The sequence below is a fragment of the Lithobates pipiens genome, unplaced genomic scaffold (assembly GCF_037356315.1).
Source record: "Lithobates pipiens isolate NorthernLeopardFrog02 unplaced genomic scaffold, aLitPip1_a1.2 Scaffold_27, whole genome shotgun sequence".
In the NCBI taxonomy this organism is placed as follows: domain Eukaryota; kingdom Metazoa; phylum Chordata; class Amphibia; order Anura; family Ranidae; genus Lithobates; species Lithobates pipiens.
The window spans coordinates 210,169,134-210,187,162 of NW_027507788.1; the positions used below are offsets into that span (position 1 = coordinate 210,169,134).

Genomic DNA, 18,029 nt, shown 5'->3' on the forward strand with positions numbered 1-18,029 from the left:
TATTTTTTACTTTTTTTTTTCTATAATAAATACCCCCCAAAAAATATTAAAAAAAAAATTTTTTCCTCAGTTTAGGCCGATATATGTACATATTTTTGGTTAAAAAAAAACCCACAATAAGCGTATATTGATTGCTTTGCGCAAAAGTTATAGTGTCTACAAAATAGGGAATAGATTTATGCCATTTTTATTATTTATTTTTTTTTACTAGTAAGGACAGTGATCTGCGATTTTTCGCGGGACTGCGACATTGTGGCAGACAGATTGGACACCTAACTGACATTTTTGACACTTTTTTTTGGGAACGAGTGACATTATTACAGTAATCAGTGCTAAAAATATGCACTGACATTGTACTAATGACATTGGCAGGGAAGGAGTTAACATTAGGGGCGATTGAGGAGTTAAGTGTGTTCCCTGCAGGTGTGTTCTAACCGTATGGGGGATGGGCTGCCTGGGGAAACACGCAGATCCGTCCTCCTGCATAGCAGAACAGAACGGAGATTTGCCTTGTTTATACAGGCAGATGCCCGTTCTGTCACTGACCGGAATGATCGCGGGTGGCCGGCGGACATCGAGTCCACCCCACCAGCTGATTGGCTCCCACCCCCCAGTGGGGGTGTCCACAAACTAGAGTTCCTGAGCTAACGTACAATGACGGCAATTTGTGGTAACGAGCCGACCTGCCGCAATACAATGACCTCAATTCGCAGGAACAAGCCGACCTGCCGCAGCACAATGACGGTGAATCGCAGGAACGAGCCGACCCGCCGCAGCAGAATGACGGGGAATCGCAGGAACGAGCCGACCCGCCGCGGCACAATGACGGTGAATCGCAGGAACGAGCCGACCCGCGCGAGCAGAATGACGGTGAATCGCGGGAACAAGCCGACCTGGCGCAGCACAATGACGGCGAATCGGGGGAGCGAGCCAACCTGCCGCAGCACAATGACGGCGAATCGCGGGAACGAGCTGACCTGCTGCAGCACAATGACGGCGAATCACGGGAACGAGCCGACCTGCCGCAGCACAATTACGGCGAATAGCGGGAACAAGCCGACCTGCCGCAGCACAATGGCGGCGATTCGCAGGAACGAGAAATACAATTTACTGCACATATAGCGTGAATGAGCCCTAAAATTTAAGCCACATCGTTTTTTGAGTGCAGGTAAGAACACAAGTGGTACTTTTTTCCTATTTGCTCCAACAGTTAGATTTTCAAGACTAGCTATTGGGGAGTCCCGCCCCCCCCCCCCCCCCCACTATTTTCTAGGGATCAAGTAGTAAAATTGACAGTGCTTTCACACTGCTCAGTGGTAAAAACACATATGCGCTTTTGATGCGTTTTCCAGGGTGCATATTACCCAGCACGCACCTGTTGGACATGCGACTCAAAAAAATGGACCATGTATGTGTTTATGCCACTTTTATCTATTCATGTCACTGAGGACTTGTGTTTTTGAAAACCGCACCCAAAGAGGCAGGACTCTTCAAAACGCAAATATCGCAGTTGAGTACTGGCTGTTTTGCTACATTTGGCTAAAAACGCAAAAAAAAAAAATGAAATCCCTTTTAAATTGCGGGTGCCGCAGCGCAGTGGTGTAAAGAGTCCCGTAAGATTTAAAGGGATTCAATTTTTGTTGCCTTTTTAGTATGGCAAAAATGTAGCAAAAAAAAACAAAAAAACGCATCGGTGTGAAAACAGCCTTTGCAGCAAATAAAAAAATAAATAAAAAACAAAGTGCAACAGCCAGTACTCAACTGTGAACTAATTAATCCTCTTGTATTTTATTGTATTATAACTGTATTATCTCCTTTTTATATTGTAAAGCGCTGTGTAAGCTGCTGACACCATATAAATCTTGTATAATAATAAAAAAACTACAATGACCTTGAGGAGCAGTGCATGTAAGAAAACAGACGCAGCACCGGATTGGTTCATTCAAATCTGTGTGGTTATAGAAAGGTTTTGGTGTGGCTACATGGAGGGGTTCCATACAGCGGTGGCTGGTGCTCCATTTTTTTTTTGGGGGGGTGGCAAACAAACCACCCTGCCCTGCCCGCCCGCGTCCCGTACTTACCCCATCCAGGTTGTGGGCAGCATTTTCTCGTCCCGGCCAATCCAGTCTTAGGACCCGTTTCCTGTCCTGATTGGCCGGGAGGAGAAGCAGGAAGACAATAGTGAATGTTGATTCGCTAATGTCACACAATTGGGTGGGCTCGGGGGCGCAGTGCTCTGTGCCTCAAACCCAACCTTTTTGAAGCCAATTGGAGCCTTGGGCTCTAATCATGTGATTAAAAAAAAACAAAAAACATAGAAATCCATCCGTCCGGTGCCCCACATGGAGATTAGGGGGGTGGCGCCTCTTATGGACCATCTGACACTGGTTCCATGGCTGAATTATTGGGGGTCACCCAGGCTGGATTAATCCTGGATAAACTGTTTTGGTTCCTATGAACCAAAAGTCATTCTACGCAGCATAGTGTAGAATAAGCCTTTGAAGGGACTTGTTTGTGTTTGCTTTTTTTTATTATTTTTTATTTTTTCCCAAAAATATTTTTGTTTGAAGGTATTCGCCTGTTTTGTAAAATGCTTTGATTTGAAATAAAACCGCATCAAAACAATGCTTTCCATTTGTTTACTAAACTCTGTTTATATAATGATTGCAACAGCAGCAATAGACTTCCAATTGCCCAAGGTTTTTAGTAAATGGAGTTAGCATATGTATCAATGCAGGATATGGAGTTAGCAGCTCATGTGTAAAATCTGTGCAGCTAAAATATTTTTCTATTTTTTTTTTTTTTCTATTTCTTTCAAAATAAAAATGCTAATTGCTCAGGCTCACTCCAATGTAGTAATGACAGAAATAAAATCTTGTGTTTTTGCTTGTAAATCAGTATATATTGCAAGTTACACACGTGGCCTGCTAAAGAAGCAAGTTCCAGCTTATGCTTCCCGCCAGTGTTGGCATGCTGTGTGTTGTAGTTCTCCACGGCTGGAAGGCTGTCTATTATCTATGCGTTGCGTACATTTTATTTTGTAAAGTCCTGCTCACACTATATAAATCCTGTATTATATTATTATTCTTATTCTTATTATTCTTATTCTTCTTCTTCTTCTTATTATTATTATTATTATTATTATTATTATTATTATTAATAATAATAATAATAATAATGATAATTATAATAATATTATTATTAATAATAATACTTAATAGTATATAATACAGGATTTATTATATTATTTATTATTATTTTATTATTATTATTTATTAATAGTATATAATACAGGATTTATATAGTGTCTGAGCAGCACTTTACAAAATAAAATTTACGGAACGCATAGATAATAGACAGCCTTCCAGCCATACATTACAGCACACAGCATGATAATTATAATAATATAAACAATAATAATAATAATAATTTTTATTTTTGTATTATTAATTATAATGATAATATTTTTAATAATGTGAATTTTTTTTAGTAAAACTATGTTGTTACAAAGTATAAATGCAAACCCCCAGGCTGCCTCATAGTAGACTGTGTGGATAATCTCTATATTCACTTCTGTAGAAGTTTTGCAATCTATATAAATTGCAGGTCACTCAGCTTGCATCTCTTAGCTGCTGAAGAACTACAAGTCCCAGCGTATCCTTCCTGCCAGTGTTGGTAGCTGTGTGACGTGGTTCTCCATAGCTGGAGTGCTGTCTATTGTCTGTGCACTTTATTTGGTAAAGTGCAGTGCCAACTTTTGGCGCTATATAAATCCTCTATTATAAGATTAATAATGATAGTATTGTTATGATTATTAATGATACTAACAATAATAACAATAACAATATTTTTTTATTATTAATGATAATAATAATATTTTAAATAATATATTAAAAAATTGTAGTAAAACAATGTTGTTACAAAGTATAATACAAAACCCCAGGCTACCTCATAGTAGAATGTGTGTATAATCTCCATATTCACTTTTGTATGAGTTTTGCAATCAATATAAATTGCAGGTCACTCAGCTTGCATCTCTTAGCTGCTGAAGAACTACAAGTCCCAGCGCATCCTTCCCGCCAGTGTTGGTAGCTGTGTCTTGTATTACCCCATTGCTGGAGGTCTGTCTAGTGTCTATACTTTCAGCACATGTTATTTTGTAAAGTGCTGTGCAAATTTTTTGCACTTTATAAATCCTGTATTATAATATGAATAATGATATTTTAATTGTTATTATTATTATTATTATTATTATTATTATTATTATTATTAATAATAATAATAATAATAAAAATTGTAGCACTGGCCTACAACTACTACTAATAATAATACTTTTTTTCTAATTATTATTATTGTATTATTTATTATTATTATTATTATTATTATTATTATTAATAATAATAATAATAATGATAGAATTTTTAATAATATGTTGTTATTATTAATAATAATAATAATAATAATAATAATATTAATAATAATAATACAAAAATAATATTAATAATACTTTTTTCTAATTATTATTATTGTATTATTTATTATTATTATTATTATTATTATTATTATTATTATTATTATTATTAATAATAATCATAGTAATTTAAATAATATGTTGTTATTATTATTATTAATAATATTAATACTAATAATACAACTACTACTACTACTACTAATAATAATAATAATAATACTTTTTTCTTATTATTATTAATGTATTATTTATTATTATTAATAATAATCATAAAAGTAGTAATTTTAATAATATATTGCTATAATTATTATTATTATTATTATTATTAATAATAATAATAATAATAATAATAATAATAATAATACAACTACTACTAATAATAATAATAATACTTTTTTCTTATTATTATTAATGTATTATTTATTATTATTATTATTATTATTATTATTATTATTATTATTATTATTAATAATAATAATAATGATAATAGTAGTAATTTGAATAATATATTGCTATAATTATTAATAATAATAATAATAATATTATTATTATTAATAATAATAATAATAAAAATACAACTAATAATAATAATAATAATAATACTTATTTCTTATTATTATTATTGTATTATTTATTATTATTAATAATAATGATAATAATAGTAATTTTAATAATATATGAAAAAATAAAACAATTTTGCTTCAAAGTATAATGTAAAACCCCAGGCAGCCCCATAGTAAACTGTGTGGATAGTCTCAATATTCACTTCTATAGGAGACCTGTAATCCATATATATTGCATGTTACATTGCCTGCATTAGCTGTTGAAGAACTACAAGTTCCAGCTTTTCCTTACTGCCAGTGTTGGCATGCTGTGTGTTGTAGTTCTCCCTACCTGGAGGGCTGTCTATTGTGTATGCTTTCGGTAGATTTTATTTTTTAAAGCGCTGTGCAAACTTTTGGCCCTATATAAATCCTATATTATAATATTAATAGTTATATTATTAATAATAATAATAATAATAATAATAATAATAAACAACAATATATAATATAAATAAAAGTAAAACTATTTTGTTACAAAGTTTCATACAAAACCCCAGGCAGCCCCATAGTAAACTGTGGGAATTGCCTCTATAGTCACTTCTATAGGAGTTCCTGTAATTAGGACTCACAGATATCACCCCTTGTGAACATTAAAGCAAAGTGCAAATTCTCACTCTTTATTGTATATGAAGAATAAATGTTCTCATGCTGTGGTTTTGTAAAAGTAAATGACAAAATGCCCCCCCCCCCCATACATCAGCTCGGCACACAATTGAAATTCGCTCGCCCCCCCCCCCCCCCCCCCTCCCTTTATGATATGCATTGTAAAAAAAAAAAACGATCACAAAAAGCATTGCCTGTGGCAATTTCTTACGCATTTTTGTGCAAAGGAGCTTTCCCTTAGTTTAGTGAATGAGGTGACTTCCATCATCCAAACAAGTGCAACTAAAAATACAGTTTTATATAGTCCTTGCATGCCATTGAGTATTCTTCACAAAGTGGATTTTCACCACATTCACTAGGCTAAGGGAAAATCCCCCTACGAAGTACATTCTTTACAAAGTGGACTTGCAACACATTCACTAAGCTGAGAGAAAATGCCCATACAAAGTGGATTTGCACCACATTCACTAAGCTAAGTGAAAATTCCCGTACAAAGAACATTCTTTACAAAGTGGATTTGCACCACATTCACTAAGCTAAGATAAAATTCCCCTACAAAGTTCATTCTGTACAAAGTAGACTTTCACCACATTCACTAAGCGAAGGAAAAATTCCCCTACAAAGTGCATTCTTTAGAAAATTGATTTTCGTCACATTCACTAAGCTAGAGGAAAATTCCCCAACAAAGTGGATTTTTACAACATTCACTAAGCTAAGGGAAAATTCCCCTACAAAGTACATTCTTTACTAAATGGATTTGCACTATATCCACTAAGCTAAGGAAATATCCCCCTATAAAGTACATTCTTTCCAAAATCTATGTTTTTTTACCACATTCACTAAGCTAAGGGAAAATTCCCCTACAAAGTACATTCTTTACAAAGTGGACTTGTAAGCTAAAGCTAAGGCTAAGCTAAATGAAAATTCCCTTACAAATTTTTTTCTTTACAAAGTGGATTTTCACCACATTCATTAAGGTAAGGAAAATTTCCCCTACAAAGTACAGTCTTTACAAAATAGATTTTCATCACATTTACTAAGCTAAAGGGAAAATTCCCCCTACAAAGTGCATGCATTATAAAATTTGCACCACATTCACTAAGCTAAGGGAAAATTCCCTTACAAAGAACATTCTTTCCTAAATGGATTTGCACCACATTCACTAAGCTAAGAGTAAATTCCCCTACAAACAGTGCCCAGGGCAAAGAAGCCAAACTGTGCCCCCCTCCCCCTTATTATTTATGTGTAAGCTTAGGGTTTGCTACCCCCCCCCCCCCCCCCCAGCAGTCATCTGCTTGTCAAAATGCCTAGTAACAGAATGAGCTCGCTGATGCCCCCATCCATACAGTAAACCGCTGCACCCCGGGCATTCGTCCCTCCTGCCCACCCCGTGTCCCAGCTCTGCCTTCCAAGAACATTCTTTACAAAGTTGACTTTCACCACCTACATTCTCTAAGCTAAGGGAAAATTCCCCTACAGACAACATTCTTTACAAAGTGGATTTTCACCGCATTCACTAAGCTAAGGGAAAATTCCCCTACAAACAACATCCATTACAAAGTGGATTTTCACCACATTCACTAAGCTAAGGACAATTCCCCTACAAAAGTACATTCTTTACAAAATAAATGTGCACCACATTCACTAAGCTAAGGGAAAATTCCCCTACAAAGTACATTCTTTACAAAGTGGACTTGTATCATATTCACTAAGCTAAGGGAAAATTCCCTTCCAACGTGGATTTGCGTCACATTCACTAAGCTTAGGGAAATTTCCCCTACAAAGTACATTCTTTGCAAAAATGAATTCGCACCACATTCACTAAGCAAAGGGAAAATTCCCCTACAGAGTGGGATTTCACCAGAGTCACTAAGCTAAAGGAAATATCCCCCACAAAGTGCATTCTTTACAAAGTGGACTTGCACCGCATTCACTAAGCTAAGGGAAATGCCCCTACAAAGTGGATTTGCACCACATTCACTTAGATAAGGGAAATTTCCCCTAAAAAGTACATTGTTTGCTAAATGGATTTGCACCACATTCACTAAGCAAAGGGAAAATTCTCCCACAAAGTGGATTTCCACCACATTCACTAAGTTGGGGAACATTCCCCTACAACAAATGTTTTTTTTACAAAGTGGACAATTCCCATGCAAAGTGGATTTGCACCACATTTACTAAGCTAAGTGAAATTCCACTGCAAAGTGGATTTGCACCACATTCGCTAAGCTAAGGGAAATTTCCCCTAAAAAGTACATTGCTTACAAAATGGATTTGCACCACATTCACTAAGCAAAGGGAAAATTCCCCTGCAAAGTGGATTTCCCCCACTTTCACTAAGCTAGGGGAAAATTCCCCTACAACAAACGTTTTTTATACAAAGTGGAAAATTCCCCTGCAAAGTGGATTTGCATCACATTTATTAAGCTGAGGGAAATTCCCCCTGCAAAGTGAAAATTCCCTTACAAAGTAAAACAGCCCATTTACCTTTAGTAAATCAATTCCCGTAGAGCCTGGATCTAGAATGATGTCACCCACCTATTACAATCCACCCACCCTACATCTCAAGACAAAGGGAATTTGACTTGACAATGTCACAGCACACCCCTCTCCTCTAATGGGGAGCCACTGAACAATTCAGAAGCATGAACACAGATCCCATTGGCCTCTGTATAACGATATCCGCTAAACATTCAAGACCTGGCTCTGGACAAACTTATTTTCCCCAGGGGGGTGGGGCCTGTGATGTCATAGTTTGGTTATGATGTCAGGGGGAAGAACATATGAAATCTGTAATGACCCGCCCACCCCAACTCCGGGCAAAGATGCTACTATATTATTTTTCAATTAAAAACACACTTAAAACGCACTGGACTGTTTCACACCATAATGGTCATCTTGCACACTTACTGGGAATAGGACGGACATCATCCAGTAAGGCACTGGGAACCATCATCTGGATAATGGTCATAGTCTTGCACCATTGTCTACACCAGGGGTCCCCAGACTTTCAGTTTACTGTCCTTCAGGCTTTAGGGGGGTCGACTGTGGCCAGTGGGAGTAGAAAATGCCCCAACAGTAGTGCCCCATTGTTGGTATCAATCGAAAAAGAGTGCCCCATTGTTGGTATCAATGGAAGAAGAGTGCCCCATTGTTGGTATCAATGGAAGAAGAGTGCCCCATTGTTGGTATCAATGAAAAAAGAGTGCCCCATTGTTGGTATCAATGGAAGAAGAGTTCCCCATTGTTGGTATCAATGGAAGAAGTGTGCCCCATTGTTGGTATCAATGGAAGAAGAGTTCCCCATTGTTGTTATCAATAGGAGAAGAGGGTCCCATTGTTGGTATCAATGAAAAAAGAGTGCCCCATTGTTGGTATCAATGGAAGAAGAGTGCCCCATTGTTGGTATTAATGGAAGAAGAGTGCCCCATTGTTGGTATCAATGGAAGAAGCATTCCCCATTGTTGTTATCAATGGAAGAAGAGGGTCCCATTGTTGGTATCAATGAATGAAGAGTGCCCCATTGTTGGTATCAATGGAAGAAGAGTGCCTCATTGTTGGTATCAATGGAAGAAGAGTGCCCCATTGTTGGTATCAATGGAAGAAGAGTGCCCCATTGTTGGTATCAATGGAAGAAGTGTGCCCCATTGTTGGTATCAATGGAAGACGAGTGCCCCATTGTTGGTATCAATGGAAAAAGAGTGCCCCATTGTTGGTATCAATGGAAAAAGAGTGCCCCATTGTTGGTATCAATGGAAGAAGAGTGCCCCATTGTTGGTATCAATGAAAGAAGAGTATCCCATTGTTAGTATCAACGGAAGAAGAGTATCCCATTGTTGGTATCAATGGAATAAGAGTTCCCCATTGTTGGTATCAATGGAAGAAGAGTGCCCCATTGTTGGTATCAATAGAAGAAGAGTGCCCCATTGTTGGTATTAATGGAAGAAGAGAGCCCCATTGTTGGTATCAATGGAAGAAGAGTGCCCCATTGTTGGTATCAATCGAAGAAGAGTTCCCCATTGTTGGTATCAATGGAAGAAGAGTTCCCCATTGTTGGTATCAATGGAAGAAGTGTGCCCCATTGTTGGTATCAATGGAAGAAGAGTTCCCCATTGTTGGTATCAATGGAAGAAGCGTGCCCCTTTGTTGGTATCAATGGAAGAAGTGTGCCCCATTGTTGGTATCAATCGAAGAAGCGTTCCCCATTGTTGGTATCAATGGAAGAAGCGTTCCCCATTGTTGGTATCAATGGAAGAAGTGTGCCCCATTGTTGGTATCAATGGAAGAAGAGTGCCCCATTGTTAGTATCAATGGAAGAAGAGTGCCCCATTGTTAGTATCAATGGAAGAAGAGTGCCCCATTGTTAGTATCAATGGAAGAAGAGTGCCCCATTGTTGGTATCAATAGAAGAAGAGTGGACCGTTGTTGGTATCAATGGAAGAAGAGTGCCCCATTGTTGGTATCAATAGAAGAAGAGTGCCCCATTGTTGGTATCAATGGAAGAAGCGTTCCCCATTGTTGGTATCAATGGAAGAAGAGTGCCCCATTGTTGGTATCAATGGAAGAAGAGTGCCCCATTGTTGGTATCAATGGAAGAAGAGTGCCCCATTGTTGGTATCAATGGAAGAAGAGTGCCCCATTGTTGGTATCAATGGAAGAAGAGTGCCCCATTGTTAGTATCAATGGAAGAAGAGTGCCCCATTGTTAGTATCAATGGAAGAAGAGTGCCCCATTGTTGGTATCAATAGAAGAAGAGTGGACCGTTGTTGGTATCAATGGAAGAAGAGTGCCCCATTGTTGGTATCAATGAAAGAAGAGTGCCCCATTGTTAGTGTCAGTAGTGGGGCTAGTACCCCAAGGTCCAGATAAAGGCAAGCAAAGGGCCACATCCGGCCGCAGTTTGGAGACCACTGCTCTACACAGTCACAGCTTTTCTCATAAAGAAGACCATTAAAACCGAAGAGAGCGCAAAATCTGGTGCAGCTCTGCAATGGAAAACCAATCAGCTTCCGGGTTGTATCGTCAAACCTTCACTGAATAAGGAGAAGGCAGAAGCTGATTGGCTCCCACGCAACGCTGCACCACAATTTGCACTCCGTGGTCTTCATTATGGGGAAAGCTTGGACTTACTTTTAGTAAATCGATAGTCTTCTGCGATCCCCCCTCCCCCCCCCCCCCCCCCCGCGCCTTTTAAATGCTCCGTCCATAAAGGAACGGCGGCCGAGTATTTTTCTAAAACCAGAAAATGAAATAAACCTTTTCGCACATTATCCCGGCGGCCAATCACACGGCTTTGTTTGATGAATTATTCCAGCTCATTAGTTTCATTTGGGTATCACTGACATGGTAATCCCGTAGCATGCCACCCAGATAGCGAACAGTAAACACGCCCGCGGCGGCGAGTTGAGGGAAGGGGCAGCGGCATCAACATGAAAAAAAAAAAAAAAACTTTTTCTAAACTTAGTTCCAAGCAGCTTCCCTTTTTTTTTTTTTTCTCTCTTTTTTTTTTTCCAGCAGCCACAGCGAGAGCAACAAAAAAAAAAAAAAAAAAAAAAAAAAAAAAAAGATAATGCATTATTTAACATAGCAAATACCATAACAGAACCGTTCGGATCGCGAAACGCGTCCCCCATCCCCCCTCCTTCTCTCTTTTTTTTTTTAAAAACAGCAGATGTACCCCGTCCACAGCCACACACACACACAAAAAAAAATGCTGTTTCCTTCCTTCTTAATTGCTACAATTAAAATCCTTGGGAAAAATGATTGCCACACGACCCATCTGTAGAATGCAAATGAATGCCATTTAAACAGTGGATTATCACAAATAATAAAAAAAAAAAAAACACAGTAAATTTAATATAATAAAAAAAGTTTGTAGTAATAAAAATTTAAAATAAAACTGTAAAGTAATGAAAACATTAATAAAAATGTAATGTGAAAAAAAAAGCAATAAAAATTAAAATGGTAGAAATTTCAGTAATTAAAAAAAATTAAATAAGAAAAAAGTTTGTAGTAATAATGCATTTTAAATAAAAATGTAATATGAAAGAAAAAAAAAAAGAAAAAGTTTGTAGTGATCAAGATAGAAATTTAAAATAATAAAAAATGGAATATGAAAAAAAAAATAAAAGTTTGTAGTGATAAAGATGAAAAATAATAGAAATTTAGGGTAATAAAAATAGTAAACAAAAAAAAAAACTGTAATAAGAAAAAAAGTTTGTAGTAAGTTTGTAGTAATAAAAATGTAAAATAATAGAAATTTAAAGTAATAAAAATGTACTAAAATATTACGTTTGTAGTAATAAAAATATAAAATAATGTAATAAATAAATAATAAAGTAATAAAATATAAAATGAAATTTTAAGTAATAAAAATAAGTAGAAAATTTTAAAAAGAAAAAAAAGTTTGTAGTAATAAAAAATATCAAATAATAGAAATTTTAAGTAATAAAAACAATAAGAAAAATGTAATTAAAAAAAAGTTTGTCATCATAAAAATTTAAAATAATAGAAATTTAAAGCAATAAAAATAATAAGAAAAAATGTAATATGAAAAAAAGCTTGTAGTAATAAAAATGTAAAATAATAGAAATTTAAAGCAAGAAAAATTGTAATATGAAAAAAAGTTTGTAGTGATAAAGATTAAAAATAATGGAAAGTTCAAGTAATAAAAAGTGGTAAAAAAAATTTAATATAAGATAAAAAGTTTGTAGTAATAAAAATTTCAAATAATAGAAATTGAATGCAATAAAAATAATAATAAAATTGTAATATGTAAAAAAAAATTTTGTAGTAATAAAGATTAAAAATAAGAGACATTTAAAGTAATATAAATAGTATTAAAAATGAAATATGAAAAAAAATAAGTTTGTATTAATAAAGCTTAAAATAATATAAATTTAAAGTAATAAAAATAGTATTAAAAATGTTATATAAAAAAAAGAAGTTTGTAGTAATAAATATTAAAAATAATATACATTTAAAGTAATAAAAATTGTAAAAAAAAAAAAAAGTTTGTAGTAATAAAAATGTAAAATAATAGAAATTTAAAGTAATAAAAATAATAATAATGTAATATGAAAACAAAGTTTGTAGTAATATAAATTTAAATTTAGAAAAATTTTAAGTAATAAAAATAATGAAAAAAATGTAAATAAAAAAAATTTAATAAGCAATAAAAAAAAGTTTGTAGCAGTAAAAATGTAAAATGATAAACATTTAAAGTAATAACGAAAAAAAAAAAAAAAAAAAAAAAAAAAAAAGAAATATATATATATATATATATATATATATATATATATATATATATATTATGAAAAAAAAAGTTTGTAGTAATAAAGATTCAAAATAATAGAAATGTAAAGTAATAAGAATAGTAGAAAATATAATAAGAAAAAAGTTTTTAGCAATAAAAATTTTAAATAATTAAATTTTAAAGTAATAAAAATATTAAATAAAAATGTAATAAGAAATAAAAAAAAAGTTTTTAGTAATAAAATTGTTAAATGATAAACATGTAAAGTATTAAAAAAATGTAATAAACATTTCATATAAAATAAAAAGCTTGTAGTAATAAAAATGTAAAGTAATAGAAATCTTAAGTAATAAAAATAGTAAAAAATATGTAATATAAAAAAAAGTTTGCAGTAATACAAATTTAAAGTAACAAAAATAGCCATAAAAATGTAATATGAAAAAAAAAAAGTTTTGGTGTACCTCCCCCCTCTTTTCAATTTTTTTATTAAATTACACACTAACTTTTAAGGTGGTAAAATGTGTGTAGAACCTGAACTTATAATATATGTTTTTGTTTGAATGTTACGATTGGAAAAAAGTTGTAAAATAAAAATAAAAATGTATCTGATTTTAAAAAAATATATATAATATATTTAACGCCGGATTTTAATTTAACATTGGCCTAATGCTTAACTAATCCGTCTCCTTATGGTGCTAATGTGCTCCGAGCCTATCGCCATAATCAATTTTGTATTGGGAAACGCACTACAACGCATGCAAAAATCCAATACTTTCCTCAATTAAAGCAGAGACCGGCATGCAGATGTGAGAAGTTGTATATTTAATTATCCCCTCGCTAATGATCGACTCCTCGGCCGCTGGCCCTTTTCGTAGGGAAGTTATTTTTTTTTTTTTTACTAGAAGATCATCCAAACTTGGAAACGCGGGGAAGAGTCAGACTCTCCTGGGCTGTGCTGATCACCTCTTAATAATATATGCAAAGGACAGTACAAAATCACAGGTAGTCACGCATTATCGATCACATCATCAAACGTTAACAAAGACGGAGCGGGTATCGGGAGATCGAAACAAGTCTAAATTGCTACCAAAAAAAAAAAAAAAAAATGTTTAAGTTGGGACGTTGAGAGCCGTCGGCCTCTTGGATTAGTCAGACTTAATTAAAACAACATGACGGGATCCTTACTGGCTCAGCAGATCGCCCTCACTGGCTCGACAATGAGTGGAAACCCTTCATTCGAGTCAAAGTGAGAACAAAACAATATTGTCGCTGGAGCCCCACCGAGAAGCCAGATCTCCCCCAAGACGCTGCCGGAGAAACAGCCATCTACTGAATTATACACAAGGTCTAAGGAGAGGCAAATTCACTGCCAGCTACAAACATCACAACCAGCTCGGAAGCATTTTAACGATTGGCGATCGTCGGTTATTAATCATAAAACAAAGCAAGTAAAGGCAGCGAGCCTACAACTGCTGGAGACATTCACCGAATCACCGTACAAAAAGATACAACGGCTGATAAACGGCACAGGAACTTCATCTCTAGAGTAAAGACAAACAAGGAACAACATGGGAATACCAACCATCAGCAACAGACCCACCAACGGACAATACCAACCAGCACCAGGACTAGCACTAGAAGAAGCAGCACCCCCATATAAGGCCCACCATCACCAGAACTAGCCCCAGCAGCCGAACCATCAACTTCATTCAATGCCACCACCACCTCCATACAATGCCACCACCACCTTCATACAATGCCACCACCACCCCCATAATGAACATCAGCACCAAAAATACTAGCACTAGCACCAGAACCAGCACCACCACCTCAATACAATACCACCATCACCACAACCAGCACCAGCACTAGAAACAGCAGCACCGCCATATAATGCCACCATCACCAGAACTAGCATCATCACCACCACCACCACCTCCATACAATATCACCATCACCAAAACTAGCACCAGCACTAGAAACAGCAGCACCGCCATATTATGCCGCCATCACCAGAACTAGCACCAGCTCTAGAAACGGCAGCACCACCATATAATGCCACCATCACCAGAACTAGCACCAGCTCTAAAAACGGCAGCACCACCATATAATTGCCACTATCACCAGAACTAGCATCATCACCACCACCACCTCCATACAATAGCACCATCACCAAAACTAGTACCAGCGCTAGAAACAGCAGCACCACCATATAAATTCCACCATCACCAGAACTAGCACCAGCTCTAGAAACAGCAGAACCACCATATAATTGCCACCATTACCAGAACTAGCACCAGTAGTAAAAACAGCAGCACCACCACCATATAATTGCAACCATCACCAGAACTAGCACCAGCTCCAGAAACAGCAGAACCACCATATAATTGCCACCATCACCAGAACTAGCGCTAGTAGCAAAAACAGCAGCACCACCATATAATTGCCACCATCACCAGAACTAGCACCAGTACCAAAAACAGCAGCACCACCATATAATTGCCACCATCACCAGAACTAGCGCTAGTAGCAAAAACAGCAGCACCACCATATAATTGCCACCATCACCAGAACTAGCAGCAGTACCAAAAATAGCAGCACCTCCATCTAATGCCACCATCACCAGAACTAGCACCGGCACCAGAAATTGCACTAGCACCAGCAGCAGAACCACCATCTCCATACAATGTCACTACCATCCTAGTGAGCACTAGTACCAGCACCAAAGATAGCACTAGCACCAGCACCACCACCTCCATACCTCCATACAATACCACCACCTCCCCGAAGTAGCACCAGCACCAGAAATAGCACCAGCAGAAGAACCACCATTTCCATACAATGCCACTACCATCACAATTAGCACTAGTACCAGCACCAAAAATAGCGCTAACACCAACACCATAATCAGCAAACCACCACCTCCATATATATATAATGCCACCACCAACATAATGAGCACAAGCACCAGCACCAGGACTAGCACAGCCACCACCAGAACAAACACTAGCACCAGCAGCAGAACTGACACAACCACTACCATATAATAGCACCACCACCAGAATGAGAACTAGCACCAACACTAGACCCAGCACTATCACCAGTACCAGAAATACCACTAGCACCAGCACCAAAAACGGCACTATCACCAGTACCAGAACTATCACTAGCACCAAAAACAGCACTATCACCAGTACCAGAACTATCACTAACACCAGCACCAAAAACTGCACTATCACCAGTACCAGAACTATCACTAGCACCAAAAACAGCACTATCACCAGTACCAGAACTATCACTAGCACCAGCACCAAAAACTGCACTATCACCAGTACCAGAACTATCAATAGCACCAAAAACAGCACTATCACCAGTACCAGAACTATCACTAGCACCAAAAACAGTACTATCACCAGTACCAGAACTATCACTAGCACCAAAAACAGCACTATCACCAGTACCAGAACTATCACTAGCACCAAAAACAGCACTATCACCAGTACCAGAACTATCATTATCACCAGCACCAGAACTATCACTATCACCAGAACTAGTGCTATCCCCAAAACTAACACCACCACCACCATATAATTCCACCACCACCACCATATAATTCCACCCAACACCACCATATAATTCCACCCAACACCAGCATATAATTCCACCCAACACCACCACCATATAATTCCACCACCACCACCATATAATTCCACCCATCACCAGCATTGGAACTATCACTAGCAACAGAACTAACACCAGAACCAGAACTTCCACCGGCACCAGCCAAGAATCCAAATCCTTCCACAACAGTATCCGCACACCAATCCTTTCCCATGTGTTCTATCCTTTCTGTCTAAAAAAAAAAAAAGCAGCATGCAGAGTAACTCTTCACAGCCCATCTCTAAAAATAAAAAATAAAAAAAAAGTCCAAAATATATTTTCCAGAGATTAATAAAAAATAAAAAAATAAAATAAAAAGACGTCCAAAATAAGAATTCCCTTTCTGGTGATGTTAAAAAAAAAAAAAAAAAGGAAAAGTCTTCAAGTACGAGAAGCACTTGGCATGCAAATGACACGAATCCATCATGTACGGGTTCTATATGTGTGTGTGTGCGGCTACATGTGAGCATTTGTTTTACAAAAATAAATAAATCTAATAATAATAAATATAAAATAAAAAATATAAATGATGTATAAATTATGTATCATTCATATATAAATTGATGTTTTAAAAAAAAAAAAAAAAAAAGCTGTATTTGTGTATACAAATACATGGTATAGATCTTGTATTTGTGTATATGTATATATATATATATATATATGTGTGTGTGTGTATATATGTGCGCTGGCTCAAGCACGCAAAAAAAAAAAAAAAAAAAGAAATGCGCACACGCTTGGATCCTGGCGGCGAGGAGTGATTGCATTAGCAGTTAAGGTTGCCCCACACTGCCTCCTCCTCCTCCTCCTCCTGTGCCCTGTCTGTATGAAGAGCTCCGGCAATGGGACTGTGCAAAAAGAAAAAAAAAAAAAAGAAGAGAGAGAGGGAGAGGCACATGGTGCTGGAGAGAGTGCGCACACACACACACACACACACGCACACACACACACACACACACAGGCTGCAAGCAACAACAGCGGCGGCAGCAGCCCGCAGCCTGGAAAGCAGCTCCTGACATTGAGAATGAATGACAGCTTACCTGAGTGCCAATCTTCATCAGACTGACACTGGCGTGACAGCACAGCCTATACTTCCCAGCAAAGGCTGTGACGTCACTGGAGGGGGGGTCCAGGCACACGCCCCCTTCTTCTCCTGCTTTTTTGGCTGGATGTGGGGCTCATTTATTGCTGGGAAGTCGCTGCCATCTAGTGGACGCACAGGGGGGGGGCATGCCGCCTGCCCTCCCGCCTGCATTTTTTTTTTTTTTCGACGGTTTGATCGATTTGTTTTGACAGCTGTGACAAGCGGACTGACGATATTTACTCCCCGGGCTGTGGGAAAGCATTGTTCCTTTGTTAAAGGGATCCTCCGTTTTTTTTTTTTGCGAAAACGTAATAAATGCGTCCAGCTTAACCCCTTTCACGCCGACGTAACACA

At 36.7% G+C, this 18,029-nt stretch overlaps 1 protein-coding gene across 3 annotated transcripts in view; it reads right to left on the bottom strand.

The window, feature by feature from the left end:
* PKNOX2 (PBX/knotted 1 homeobox 2) overlaps positions 1–17,743 on the bottom strand; it is a 701,154-nt gene extending 683,411 nt beyond the window's left edge. The window contains exon 1 of one of the 3 annotated variants that reach the window (XM_077458198.1): positions 17,632–17,743. The gene's annotated coding sequence lies outside the window, so the exon portion shown is untranslated. The remainder of the gene's footprint in view (positions 1–17,631) is intronic. The other 2 variants (XM_077458196.1, XM_077458197.1) reach the window with 2 other exon arrangements.
* Between the last annotated feature and the right edge of the window lie 286 nt (positions 17,744–18,029).